Genomic DNA, 14394 nt, shown 5'->3' with positions numbered 1-14394 from the left:
GAGCCACCCAGATGTCCCACAATTCATGCTATATTTTCTTATGAGTGTTTCACAGTTTTAACTCTGACATGGCAGTCTGGTCTGTTTTGAGTTAACTTCTGTAGTGGTGTGAGGTAGGGGTCCTACCTCATTCTTTTGCATGTGGACATCCATTTGTCCCAGCACCATTTGTTGAAAAGACTTTTGTTCCTCATTAAGTTGTGTTCTCATTCTTGTTAAAAACCAATTAATTGTAAGTGTAAGGGCTTATATCTGCACTCTCAGTTTTATTCCATTGATCAGTGTATCTGTCCTTATACCCATACTGCTCTGTCTTGATTACTGTAGCTGTGCAGTAAGTTTTAAAATCTGGAAGTGTGAGTCCTCCACCTTATTCCAAATGCACTTGAACTTTTGGTATCAAATATGGTGAGAGGTGTGAATGAACAGTACAGCATGGGGATTAGGGCCCATCCTCAAGGCTTCATGTCAGGAACCCAAGCTCCAAGTTTGACACCTGCCTTGGAGAGATGGATTCCCGCCCTCTCAGCCCACAGTTCCTCATGACAAATTGAAGAAAGCATTCTGCAGAGAACAATGATCCCCTCGGGTTATTTTAAACATCACTTTATGTCTTCCCTACCTGCTCTGTTCCCTAATTGCTCTCACTGAAACAGTGTCATTCACAGCTGGATTATTAATGAACTAAGAGGGAGCCCAGAGGGTGAATGAGGGAGGGGGCTTTCAGAGGATTTGGGGGGCCTGAGGGCCTGGGACAGGGCCAGCCGTGAGGTTTTCACTTCCCCAAGAAAGGCTACTGAGTTTCCTTAGCCAACAGGAAATCACTGAACTCAGGTTATACTGCCCACCTCAAAAGAACATTGCAAGTGTGTAATGACCCAGAGGAATTCTTCAAACCAGACTGCTGGGAGTTGAAATAACTGTGCACCACCCCAAAACTCCCTAAACTTAAGCCTTGTCTGCACACCCGCTGGCTGGCCCTGGGCTGCCTAGGGCTCTAAGCTGAGGCTGAGAAAGCTCAGGAAACAAGGCCCTTTGTGGAGAAGAGAATTCTATTGTTCTAAAGCCAGTGTTCAGGGACTGTGGATTCCAGAGAATGTTTTGGTATGGGGTTTTTCCCTTTGTTAACTTTCTCTTCTCTTCCTGGGGGGTGGGAAGAGGAGTAGGGCCCTCTCCACAGCAACTTAAAAATAGTTAAATCCATTGTCCTGTTAAAACAAAACAAAACAAAAAAGAAGATGGTGTTCAGAGGGCTGGCTGGGGCCTTCAGCCCAGGAAAGAGGCTCCAACTCAAGGACAGAAGCCACCTCGGAGTGTTTTGCTTTTCATTTTTACCATCACGTCGCCCCTGCCTGCATCCTGCACACCTCAGACAGTGACAGACGTCAGCAGAGGTACGACCGCTTTCTTCCTCTTCAGCTTCACTTCCTTTCTTTTCAGAAAGAGGAAATGATAGGAGGCCACGCTGCAAGCCGCAGCCCCCAAGCTCCCTCCAATCTCTCCCCTCTCTCCTGCTGGGGAACCTGCCCTCCCGCAAACCTGTCCCCAGGGCAAGGCCTAGTCGGGTTCCCTGACGGCCAAGGAAGCCTTCAGGCTCAGGCTGCGCAGGCCTTGGAGGCAGGAGGACGGACTTCCTGGCCCTGGCACTAACCGTGTGCGACCCGGGCAGGTGCGGTCCCCTCTGGGCTTCCGAGGCCCTTCTGTCGGATGGGAGCGAGAAGACGGCCCCGGGCTTCCTCCTCCGCGTGTGGGGCGGCGGCGAGGAGGGGCCCACGTGGAGGGGGAGGCCGGGGGGGCCGTGTCCCTCGGGGGGCCCCTCCGCCCGGGGCGCGGCACCCAGGGCTGGCTCCGGGCGCGCGCGCCCACCCACCTCCCGCGAGCGTGGGCCCCGCCCACGGGGAGGAGCCGAGGGGCGGCGCCGGGGCTGGCGGCCGGGCTCCGCCGGCTTCTGTCGCCGCTCGGGCAGCTGCGGCTCGGCTCGGGGACCGACCGCGGAGCCAGGGCCGGAGCCGCTCGGGGCCGGGCTAGGCGAGCCGGTGAGTTCCCCGGCGGCGCCGCCCCTGCCCGGCTGGAGCGGGCGGGAGGGGGTCCCCGGCGCCGGGGGTCTGGCGGGGGCGGTGGGGCGCGTGGGCCGGGGGCGATGGGGGAGGGGGGGGCCCGGGACGGCGGGCGCGGGGAGCGCAGGCCGGGGCGGGCCGGGGCCGGGGCAGGGGCGGGGGCCGGGCCGGGGCCGGGGCAGGGGCGTCCTCCGGCGAGGCCGGGGCGGGGGCGCCTCGGCGGGCTGTGCCTGCGGCCGCCGCGGCCCGATCTTGGGGCAGCCCCGGGATTCCGGCTGCTTCTGCCGGGGGCGCGGGCAGCATCCCTCAGCCCCGGCGCCCGCCTCGGGGCCCGGCATGGGGGCGCCGCCCCCTCGCGTGGTGGCGCCGGGTCCCCGCAGGGAGCGCTCGTGCCCGGGCGGGAAGGGTCCTCGGGGCAGGCGTCCCCGCGTGCGGACCCGCCCCGCCGCCCGCTCCGCCGCCCGCTCCGCCGACTGCCCCGCGGGACCCGGAGCCCCCGCGCTCCCCTTGCCCGCGGGAGGCGCGCCCGACCTCCCCGGGGGGCCGCCGTGCGCGCGCTGCTGGCCCCTCTCCTCCGAGTCCCGCACCCCGGCTCGGCGGAGGAGCGCCCCCGAGCGCCTGGGATGGGTCGCCCGCCCCGAGAGGTCGCGCAGAGGGGGCTCCCCAAGGTCACCCGGAGCGCCCCGTGGAGCTGCCGGACCGCCCCGAGCGGAGAGCAGGGAGGGGAGGCGCCCGCTGCCCGCCTCCTTCCCCGATGCAGACTCCCCCCCCCCCCACCTCCCCGGTCCGGACCCGGCTCCTCGGGAGCTGCTGCTGATGCAGCTCCCAGCCCCGCGCGAGCGGGTGATTGAGCCTGGGCGAGCTCCGAATCCAGGGCTGCCGGGAGGGCCGCGCGCAGAGCCCGGGACCCGGCGCGCCGGGCAGCTCGGAGCGGGCAGAGGTGGCTGCATAAGCGCTTCTCAGAACCGAAAGCCGAGCCGCTTGCGCGCCCATGTGATTGGATTCCACATAATGGGCCCCTGTTCTCGGTCAGAAGCGCCCACCAGCTCCCCGCGGCCCCGGGCACCAGGTGCCGCCTCTGAATCGCCCTCTGTGCAGGCGGGCCCCGGGGCCCCGGGGTACCAGGCGCCCTTTCCCGAAGGGCTCTCTCGGGAACGGGCCTGTCGTTAGCCGCTGAACCCGCGTGGTACTTTCCTGTGTGCCCTGCCATTTCCTGTGGCTGCTGAGACACCGGGGAAAACCCTCCATCTGGGAGGCCTCCCCCTAGGCTGGTAATAAAGCTCCTTAGCTCACCGCTCCGCTGGAGGGCAAGGCACTTGGCCCCTGGGAACCTCCCTTGCCTCTAGGAAATGGGGCTAATATGACCAGGCAGTGGGCAGGGGTGGTGAGGGGACCCGTGTGCAGTGCTTGGCACAGGGGAGCAGGGTAGGAGGAATGCTCCTAGGTAAATACTGGGGCCTTTCATAATGGTTTTGAGTGGTGCGTGTCTCCTCTTTCAGGCAGGAGCAGAGTCGGGTGAGCCCCGGTGGGTGGTTCTTCTGGGGCTGGGGGAGTTTCCACATCTTCCCTCAGCTCTGGTCATAGCTCCAGCCTGCAGGCGGCTTGTGGGCCGGGGTGAGCCCTTTCAGCTCCCTGCCTGCCCCCAGGGTGGTCCCACACATCTCCCCCGACCCCTTCTCTCCCACCGGCCACCAGGAAGTTGCAGGCAAGATGTCACCCAGGCTACTCTGGACGTTCAGCTTTGCACCTTGTCAGCTGAAGTCTACCCAACACTGTCTCTCACCCCGAAACCTTTCTGACCCCTCTCCTGGTCCCAGCCTCTGGAGAGTCTCCTTCAGGAAGACCAGCCGATCTTTCCTGTCCCTCTCTCAGTCTCCACCCACTGGGAGATTCACCTACCTGCATGTTCTCTGGTTAGTGCATCGGGGCTCCTTGCATCCTGGTGCTCTCTGGACCTGCCCTGCATGCATGGAAGGACACACAGGCAGGGCCAGTGTCTGCTCAGACTTCATTCTGGTACTTACTGCTGGAGTGAAGGTTAAATTCTAATCTAGCTGCTAAGTCTGTTTGGGAGCCTGAGTGACAGGGGGAAGAGGTGACTGACACAAGAAGGTGGGATTTCCCCCAAGGCAGGAACCTTTCTGCAGAGTCCATTTGGATTCTTTGGAAATTAGGGCCTCAGATTCTTCTCAAAATCAGCTCCATCCCCAGAGTGACCTTTCTCTGGCCAACAGAGATTGCAGCTAGCCTGGTTTTGCAGATAGCAGAAGTCACATTCCTGGATTCATGAGCTATGCTTGGACCCTCAGGAACCCCACCGAACCTTGCCCCCTCCCCCCAACTAGCTATCCCAGCCTGCACCCTGCCTGCACCCAGGTCTCAAACCATTTGGTGTAGAGGGGGTCCCATATGGCGTTTTTCCAGCAGAGGCCAGGACAGCCTTCTCTCCTTGAGCACGTCTTAGAGACTGGTCTCAAGGACAGCTTGGATGATGCCTTCGATGCCTCCTACAGAAAGCTACAGAATATGGAAAGCAAGGGCACTAGACAATAGCTCTATATTTAAAAGCTCTGTGACGCTAGGTAGATTATTTACTCTGAGTCCCGGTTTTCTCATCTGTAAAATGGGAGCAATAATGATGTCTGCTTCGTGGGGTTGTGAGGGTTCTGTGAGGCCGTAATGCATAGAAACTGCTTAGTGCAGCACCCAGCGTGGGCAGGAATGCAGGAAACGGTTATTGTCACCGGCACCACTATTTCCTCCTTTGCGCTAGCCTGTCAGAGGTCCTGCTGCCTCCAGCCTGGGGGAGTCAGACCCCTTCTGCCCCTTGCTCTCAGGACAGGGAAAGCCTGTCGGCTAGGTGAGGCCTGTCTCCTGGGAACTGGGGTGCGGCATGGGCCCGTCCCCAGGAAGTCTGTGAGTTAGCCTCTGTCGTCGACTGCCATTTTTCAGGATTTGTGGATTCATTCAATAGATGTTGATCCATTCTAGACCTTGTGCTTAGCACAGGCTTTCAAGATGAATCAAGCAGCTCTCAAGGCTCCCTCTGTGAGGGAAACAGGCAGCGAGGACAGTGTGGGATAACAGCTTCATGGGCAAGAAGAGGAGTGGAGAATAGAGTGCTGGATGGACAGGGGGCCTTGGGCCAACAAGCCCAGGCCACTTCACTCCCAAATCTGCCACCCTGCTGCCGGGTGGTGACGGGCAGATGCCTGGCTGAAAAACTCAGCTCAGGGCCTTTTAGATATTAGTCAGAGCTTTGCACATGTTAGTTGCTATTATTACTAGTCTACGATGACCAATAACAGGTGGACAAACTTTGCTGTGGGAGCACAGTTGAGGCCTTCAGAGACAGTTTTCCAGGTGGTGGGTAGCAGAGCGGGGGACAGGCTAGTAGAGAGAGCAGCTTGCACGAGAGCACAGGGGCTGGAAAGTGCGTGGTGTCTCTGAGAGCTGGGGGCAGGAGTGGCAGTTGGGACATCGTCACTGTGGGGCATGATGGAAGCAGGGGTGGCAGGCAAAGCCAGGGAGGTGGACAGAGGCCATCCTCTGGGATGCCAACAGGTCCCAAATGATTAAACGCTCGCTGACCTGAAACAGGCATCCTGTGGCCTGGGGAGGGTTGTCTGACTACACACCCGAGAAAGTCTAGGATTAACTTCTGCAAGGGAGAAACGGCTGGCCCCGGCCCCTCTGCTAATACGTTAACTGTCCCTTCTTCCTCCTACCGGGAAGGCAGGGAGACCTCCCTCCCCCCACTTCTTCTGGAGATGCTTTTCCTACTTCTGCACCTGTTTCTCTCTTCTTGGGACTCAGTTTCTTGTCTGAAGAGAGGGGATGTGGGTGGAGGAAGTGTCACGATCTGGCTCCTTATTGATGATAATATTGTACCAAGTGCTTTCCTGGATGCAGGTACTGTCCAAGGTCTTTGCTTGCATTGCTATGGAATGTTTATAGTGACTTACTGGAGTGGATGCATTTATCTCCGTTGCACAGAAGGGGTCACTGAAGCTTGAGAGTGAGGCTATTTGCTAAAGGGCATGCAGCTCATAAGTGGCAGGAACTCGTGTGTGTGTGTGGGGGGGGGGGGTCTCCAGGGCTGCTATGTGCTGTCCTGTACCACTTCACTCATGCTCCTTCTGAATATCTAAAGCTGACTGCAGAACGTCTGGCTTCTTTCACTGTGTACACTTGGATGCTGGGAAATAGGCATCCTGGAGATGGGGTCACAGTGGGGTATGCTCTAGGTACCTGGGCACTGCCCCATTCTCTCCTTGCCCTGATTTTTGGGGCCTCCTGTGTGCAGGCGCGTGGCAAAGGGGAGGAGGTATTCTTGCACATCTCAGTTCAGGGCGGCAGACCTCCACCCTCCGCCCTGCAGGGTCCCACAAATGTGCCTTGAGGCAGGCAGTTTACAGCTTGATTGATGTGGCAGGTGGCAGTTGAGTTCCACCATGACCCCAAGGAAGGAATGAGTCTTTTAGGATGGCTAGTCAGAGCATCATATGACCCTACCTGTTTTCAGAAGGCAAAGGCTCAAATTTCCTTTTCCAGTGGCAGCAAACTCTAGGGCCAGGGTTCAAATCCCAGGTCTGCCTTCCACTGGCTTTGGGGCCTTGGGCAATTTCTTCACTCCCTTGAGCCTCAATTTCGTGATCTGAAAATACAGATCATACATACACACACACACACACACACACACACACACACACATAAAAGTCCAGAGTTCTCATAAGATTTGTAATCATACAAAGAATATCTGGCTTCCATGTCATAGATAACATTGGTATAATATCCACAATGTTGACCTCCATGATATTTTTTGTGATGGTATGGTTATTTGTGATCATTACTCTTTTAATCTGTCTTATCCACTAGACCAGTGGTTCTCAGCTGGGAGCAGTTTGGCCCCCAGGAGTCCTTTGGAAATATCTGGAGACACTTTTTTGGTTGTAACAACTGGGGAGGTACTGAGGGGGCAAGGAGGGTGCTACTGGCATCTAGTGGGTACAGGCCAGGAATGCTGCTAGATTTCTTACATTGGACAGGGTGGCCCCTCACCACAAAGAATTACCCGATCCCAAATGTCGATACTGCTGAGCCTGAGAAAAGTTGCACAGGACTGTGAGCCCCATGAGGTCAGTGATTATGTCTAATTCATTCAGCTCTGTGTCCCCAGCTGCCCAGCATGAAGCTCGGTACACGGGAAACAATCGATATGCGTTAGAGGGATGAATGAGGACTTGGAAGGCCTTGTGTTCCTTGGAGTCCCCGAGGTTTGGCTTGTAGGACATTTTGAATGGGCAGAAGAGATTTAGATGAACTCGAATGATAAACGGCCAATTGATAATTCAGGCCAAAGAAATTCAGACCAAGCTATTTTCCTTCCCAAGCAGGTGCTGGGGGGCACCCCACTGCTCACTGCTGCGGTCACCAGTGCATTTTGGTCATGTGGATACAGGACCCACCTTTATCTGGACATGCAGGCCAGGGCAGGGGAATGTAGGTGCTGACAAGGAAAACGCCCTGTCAGCTGGGCCCTTGGGATTTGCCAAGCTGGGGCACAGCTGCTCTTGCCTTCCTGTTTTTCCCTTTCTGGTGGAATGAAGGAAACCCACTGAATGGCTATTTTTCCACTGACATTTACAGCAATGTGATAGGCCTTGGATTAATGAGGTCAAGCTCCAGTGTGAAATCTGCCCGATAACTTGAAGCCTGGCCAACAGGAAGACATGGCTTGTTTTCTTTGGGCCATTTGATGTCTTTGGATGGCTTTGGCCAGGGAAGCAGGGGTCACAACTCCGTGCAAAAGAAGAGAATGTCTTATGCGCTAGAATTATAGAGGCTGGAGTTGTCTCTTTTTCAGTTTATTGGGAAGGTCTGTTTTACTGTGGACTTAGAAATAAGTAAGTGGTTTAAACAGAGGTTCACCGTGAGCCCCTGCTGCCCACCGAGTATGGATCTGGGCTAGGAAAGCCTGTTTTTCTGGGGCTCTCTGGGAGTTTGAAGGAAAAGATTGGGCCCAAAGGGTGCTTGGACAGGTTAGAGGATCACATTAGTTAGAACTTATGCTGATGGGGAAGGGATGTTGGACATGTGCCTCAAACTTGCTCACAAATTATCTTCCTGTAAGATGCGGAATCTCATTCAGTAGGCCTGAGTCCTGCGACTCTGCATTTCTAACCAGCTCCCAAGGATGAGCCATTCTGCTGCTGGTGGTTTGTGAACTGTACTTCGAGCAGCAAAGGGTCTACAGGTGAGGGGGCCCTGGTGTACCCACACAAACACAGATGCATTCAGCCTGTTAGGCCTGTCGGCCCAGCCATCTGCTCTGCTGGCTGGCTCTCAGAGGCACATGTTTATTGCTTCCCTTCTCTGTGTGCCCAGACCTGGGACCAAACATGAAAGCAAGGCTGCTTGTTCCCAAGAGCAGGAACAGGTGTGAGGGACATCTAGTGCTTCCAGAACTGTGCATCCAGGGACACAATGTTCCTGGGTCACCTGATCGCCTGGGGCTTGTTAAACATACAGATTTCCAGGCCCTAGCCCTACCCATCTGTATCAGAACCGGCTGGGCCCTGGGAATCTGTATTTTTAAAAAGTGGGCCAAGCGATGCTGATTCACAGCCAGGCTGGCGGAGGGGAAGCCAGGAGGAAGCAGTGGCAGCGTGTGGAAGTGCATCGCTCAGCAGGCGCAGTATGGAAGGTTGTAGAGTTGTGTACTGCTCCATGGCACCCGGCTGAGGGAGGGGCCAAAACCTAGCCTGCTCCGCTTGCCAAGCTCTGCACCCTGCAGGGTTGCATCTGTCTGGAAGGAAGGACACCTTTTTCTTAATAGTAATAATAATTGTCAACATTTGGTACTTACTATGAGCCAAGCACTGTTTATTTAACCCTTTTAGTCTTCCTAGGAGGTGGCATTACTGCTACCCTGATATCACTGCTAAGGAAAGTGAGGTGCAGAGAGGTTCAGTGACTTGCGCCAGGTCACTAGTCATTAAGTGCAGGAGTCAGGATTTGAATACCGGACATCTGGCTTCACTGTTCTTGCACTTAAATCATTACACTCTCTGGTTTTTCTTTGGGCAAAAATGCTGATGTGCTTCGCCCGGGCTGTCCTGACTCTGAGGGAGTGCCTTTTTCGATTTCTTTCCCAGGTGGGGGAAAGGCTCACAGTGACCTTGGCTGCTTCTGGAGTCAGACCCGGGTTTGATCCCCACCTCTACTACTTCCTATAATCTTGAGGAAGTTACTTGCTTAACCTCACTGAGCCTCAATCCTCCATGTGTGTAAAATAGGAATACTAAGATCATGAGATGATGTGATTAACACTTTAGCTCCGCACACAGGATGCACTTGATGCATATCAGCAATACTTATTACTGTAGTATCAGTAAAGTCGGCCCCAGGGAGCATAGACAGCTTCAGAGTAGAGGGGATAGGTGTGCAGAGCCCTGTGTCATTTACGTCCCTGGAGGCCGAGCTGGGTTACTTTGTTCACCCAGGTTACTTACTTAGTCTGTGACTTACCTAGGCATCCCTCACCCATGTCCGTGCCAGCCTGGTGGGTTCTCAGATTTCCTTGGCTCCCAGACGGATTCAGAGTCTCAATCAGAACTGGCTTTACTTCCTCTCTTCTGAGAGCAAGTGAAAGGCACGCATGCTCACACTTATTTTCTCCAGGGCTCTTGGCCCATCTCAATGACTGATCTCCAGGCTCCTTTCTGGAACTCTGTAGACATCATTGGCTCCCCCCTGACCTGGACAGAGAACCAGTGTTGCCTTACATACATCGCCTGTTGCCTTATAAAGAAATAGGGAAGATTTTCTCCTGGATTTCATTAGTTTTCTTCTTCTACATATAAATTCAAGCTTTTCTTTTCTTTTTTTTTTTAAAGATTTTATTTATTTATTCATAAGAGACAGAAAGAGAAAGACAGAGACATAGGCAGGGGGGAGAAGCAGGCTCCTTGCGGGGAGCCTGATACGGGACTCGATCCCAGGACCTTGGGATCATGACCTGAGTCAAAGCAGAAGCTCAACCTCTGAGCCACCCAGGCGCCCTCAAGCTTTTGTTTTCTTATTGCTGTATTTTATGCTTTTGAGTTATAAAAAGAATACAAAATCATTATTAACATCCAAGTAGTACAGAAATGTGGAAAACAAAGTAAAATGTCCCCAGCCATCATCCCCAGCTACTCATTTCTTTTCCCCAGAAGAATCCCTGGATGTTTTTTTTTTTAATCTTTCCATAAATTTCTTATATACGTACAAACCCATGTTCACTTATGGATCCATCCCTTTTTCTCTTTGACATGCCTCTACGGCGCTCTTGTTGAAACTTCCTTTCTCAGTTGATTTATCTTAGCACATGTCAACACATAGAGATACATACCTCAGTCTTCAGGTCCATGTGGTATTGCAGTAATAAACATTTGTCATGATGGATTTTCTAGTTCCCTGTGACAGCTAAGATTGTTTCCATTTTTTTCCTACCACAACTACTGTGCTGCAACACCCCCCTGGTGCAGCGTATCTCTGTACACTGGCACGATGTTATCCCTATGGAAATTTACCTGTGATTTAAACTATGATGGGTATCGTCAAATTGTCCTCCCAAGAGGGCAGACCGCTTTCGATTCCATCAACAGTTTGTGCAAATGCCTCTTTCCCCACCCCCTTCTCCAACACCTTATTATTAAGTAAGCAAATTTGATTTTTGCCAGTCTGATAAGAATAAACTGGAAAGAATGTTTCTGAGTCAGGTGCCACATTAATTCCGATTTTATAACCTTTTAGACTGTGCCTACACAAGGATTGTTAAATATTCAAGAACTACATTTTACTTGGCCTTATGCTTGGAATTAGAGATATAAAATTAAATGAAGCCAGTTTCTGCCCTCAAGTTGATCCCTGTCTCCCGGAGAAAGCAGACACGTGGAAAAATAAAATAAAAACAAAGCAGTGTGGTTCAAGTGTGCCAGAGGAATGCGTAAGTTAAACTAACTTCTGCTTGATAAATTCTATCTTCATGAATATCACAGCCCTCATTATCCATCACTCACACCTGGGCAAATATGTACATTAGTCCAGAAACAGAGCAAGGGAGCAGAAAGCTGGATTTGAACACCCACAACCCTGGCGCTCACAGAGGCTGGCCATGCATGGCTGTGCGTGGAAAAATAGGTGTTTCGATCAAGAGGTGGGGTCCAGACCGTGCCCGCTGTAGGGCAGATGCACAGAAGGGCTGTTCAGTGAATGAGAGGAGGTCAGAGATGTCCCTGTCTCGTGAAGGGGCCTCCTACTCAAAGAGAACTAGAAAGGGGTGTGATGGGCTGATCTACCCACCTGTGGGAGCCACGCTGGAGCTGCACATTTTCTTTGGGACACTGTCCCAATATCTCTTCATTTGCTTGGATAGCTTAAGAACAACACAAGGCAGGGAACAGTCGAGAAGATCTGAAACCCCACTGTGGCATCATTTTACAACAGATCACCCAAGCCGGGGCACACAGAGCCTGTTGGAGGGCATGCAGAGTTGAAAAGAGACCAGGAAGCCCCTGTGCTGCTCCTCATGGAAGGCAAGGCCGGGGCCTGGGAAGCATGTTCTGGGTTGGGCCCTCAGTGTTCCCTCACATTGTTCCCGCACATCCCCCATCAGCCAGATCTGTTTCGTCTGATTTAATTCTCCAGTGCTGGTTCCAAGCCAGGATCACTCCTTCATGGGCCACAGATGGAATAATCTCAGTGAATTTTCGGTCTTTGGATCTACCCTCCTGCCCACCGGCCCCCAGGGAATAGTTACTATGTGCTGGGGTGGCTGTGTGCTGGGATGTACCAGTGAATGATGTCCATCCCTTGCCTTTGGAGCATTTGGTCCAAGGGAAGAGGCAGATCTGAAACAGTTACTACAGAGTGTTGGGCGCAGCAGGGGAGAGGTGGTCACATGCCTTGGAGCTGGAAAGGAGGCGAAAGAAACCCATTAGGCACAGGGCAGATAAAGAACGATCCGGAGGGAAGAAAAGGAGCATTGAGACAATATTGTGTAAATGAGACAAGGCGAGTGTTGAGCACCGTGCCTATAAGGGATGGTGGATATCATCATCCCAGCACTCGCACCAGCTCTCAAAGAACAAGGAGTTTGCTGGTTAGAGGGAAAGAAGGGTATTGCCACCCCATGGAACAGAATGAATGAAGATGAGGAGGAGGGGGTGTGTGGTGTAGTGAAAATTGCGTGGACTTTGTGGCAGAGGAATCTAAGTCTGTGTCCCAGCTCTGGTTCTGCCATTTTCTAGTTGTGGCTTTGGGCTGTCAAGATGAGCCTCCATTTCTTAATCTGTCTACTAGGGATAATCATATCCGTTTTTAAAGGCTGCTTGTGGGGATTAAAGTTAATCTGTGTGTGGTAGCTGGCACTTAGCAGAGTCTCAGCATATGGAGGCTGCCATTGTGGAAACATGAAGCCATCAATCTGGTTCGGTGTAGCTGGAAAATTGAGTGTTAAGGGGTTGGGGATGGGGAAGGAGGTTGGGCTGGCCAGAGATAAAGCTAAAACATCAAGGCCAGATACCGGATGGGCTGAACTGTGAGGCTGAGGAGTTTAGACCTGACTCTGGAGACAATGGGGAGGCATGAAAGCCTTCCTTACAAGGGAAATCCTACAGGATCAGACCTAGTTTCAGAATGAACGCTCCACTGGTGGGGTGCGTGGTGGGTTGGAAGGTGAAGAATGGAGGTGAGGGCACCACTTTGGGAAATGCTGCATTCCATGATCCTGTCTTGGCAACCCCCATGGCTCACATTAGCCTAGTAGAAGTTCTAGTAAGTCCTGCAGTCAAGCACTTCCTGGAGAGGCAGGTTAGGGCAGCGGGTAAGAGTATGGGCTTCCGTGTCAAGGCCATTGTGGATGTGAATCCTAGCCCTGTTGCTTACTGACTGTGTAAACTTGGCAATTACTTAACCCCACTGAGCTGTAATTGACCTTTCTACAAAATGAGGATTAAGAGTACCTTCCTCCTAGGCTTGTTGTGCTGATAAATGTGATGGTGTAGATAAAGCATGCAGCTTAGCTCTAGGAATTCAGTAAGTGCTCAACAAAAATTGATAGTTAGAATTTTTAAAATTATGTATTTGACAATGGAACCCTTTCTCCATCTAACACCTATTAACCATCCCTAGAGCTACTGGTGTTCTACAGAAAACATCTTGCTTTAGACTTTTCTGGAGAAAAAGCAGCACTTTTCACTCCAAGAAATTGTAAGGAGCATCGCCAAGTTCTAACACAGTGGTTCTTGGATGTACACATTAGACTCAACTGGGGAGCTTTTAAAAAATGTCAATGCCTGGCTATACCCGAAACCAATGAAACTAGAGGTGGGGCCCACATATCAGTTTTTTTTTCTAATTTTAATGATTTATTAAGGTAAAACAAATATAGGGAAGTACGTAAACCTTAGGTGAATGAATCTTTCACAAACTGAACATGTTCATGTAGCCCATGTCCTGATCAAAAACCAGAATATTACCAGTACTCTGGCAGCCTCTTTTTATGTACCTTTCCAGAAGCTCCTCCACCCCAAAACCATGATCCTGGTGAATTTTAGATGAATTTTGCCTCTTATTGAATTTCACATCTGCAGAATCATATAGTATGCTTTGTTGTGTGTGCATGGCTTAGTATACCGTAATTCTCTTCTAGACTATTTTTGGGGAGCATTTCAAATAGTTTGTACACGTCAGCACAATTACAAATAGTGCTATTAACATCCTTATAAATGCCTTTTGGTGAATGTATATATAAATTTCTGTTGGGTATATTTCTAGGAATGAAATTGCTAGATTAAAGCTGCTGAGCAGTTTTAAGAAGTGGTTGTACCAATTTATATCCCCAGAGTATAAGAATTCTTGCCAATAATTGCTATTTTCTGTCTTAATTTTTTTGGCCATTCTGGTGGGATATATAGTGATCTTAATCTATGTTCCTAGCATCTCCTAGTGATTCCAACGTGTAGCCACGTTAGAATTTCAGACTACAGTTAAGGAATTGGTAAACTGTGGTGGTGGGAACCTCTCTCCTTTTTTTTTTTTAAGATTTTATTTATTTATTTATTTATTTATTTATTTATTTATTTATGAGAGAGAGAGAGAGAGAGAGAGAGAATGAGCCAGGGGAGAAGGAGAGGGAGAAGCAGACTCCTTGCTGAGCAGGGAGCCCAATGTGGGGCTGGATCCCAGGACCAAAGGCAGACACTTAACTGAGTTAGCCACCCAGGGGCCCCTGCAAACCTCTTTCCTAACAGGTTTTGAAAAAGCAAAACACCCTTTAGTGGAACTAGAT

At 52.0% G+C, this 14394-nt stretch overlaps 1 protein-coding gene across 4 annotated transcripts in view; it reads left to right on the top strand.

Annotated features, from left to right (window-relative positions):
- Positions 1 to 1049: 1049 nt before the first annotated feature.
- The window catches only part of PPP1R16B (protein phosphatase 1 regulatory subunit 16B), a 94368-nt gene continuing 81023 nt past the window's right edge, over positions 1050 to 14394 (top strand). For 2 of the 4 annotated variants that reach the window (XM_072735862.1, XM_072735860.1), the window contains exon 1: positions 1915 to 2036. The gene's annotated coding sequence lies outside the window, so the exon portion shown is untranslated. Of the gene's footprint in view, positions 1395 to 1914; positions 2037 to 14394 lie in introns of those variants that run through there. The other 2 variants (XM_072735861.1, XM_072735863.1) reach the window with 2 other exon arrangements.

The sequence above is a fragment of the Vulpes vulpes genome, chromosome 14 (genome assembly GCF_048418805.1).
Source record: "Vulpes vulpes isolate BD-2025 chromosome 14, VulVul3, whole genome shotgun sequence".
Lineage (NCBI taxonomy): Eukaryota > Metazoa > Chordata > Mammalia > Carnivora > Canidae > Vulpes > Vulpes vulpes.
The sequence above is the reverse complement of the archived record's forward strand: the minus strand, read 5'-3'. Positions and strand labels throughout refer to the sequence as shown.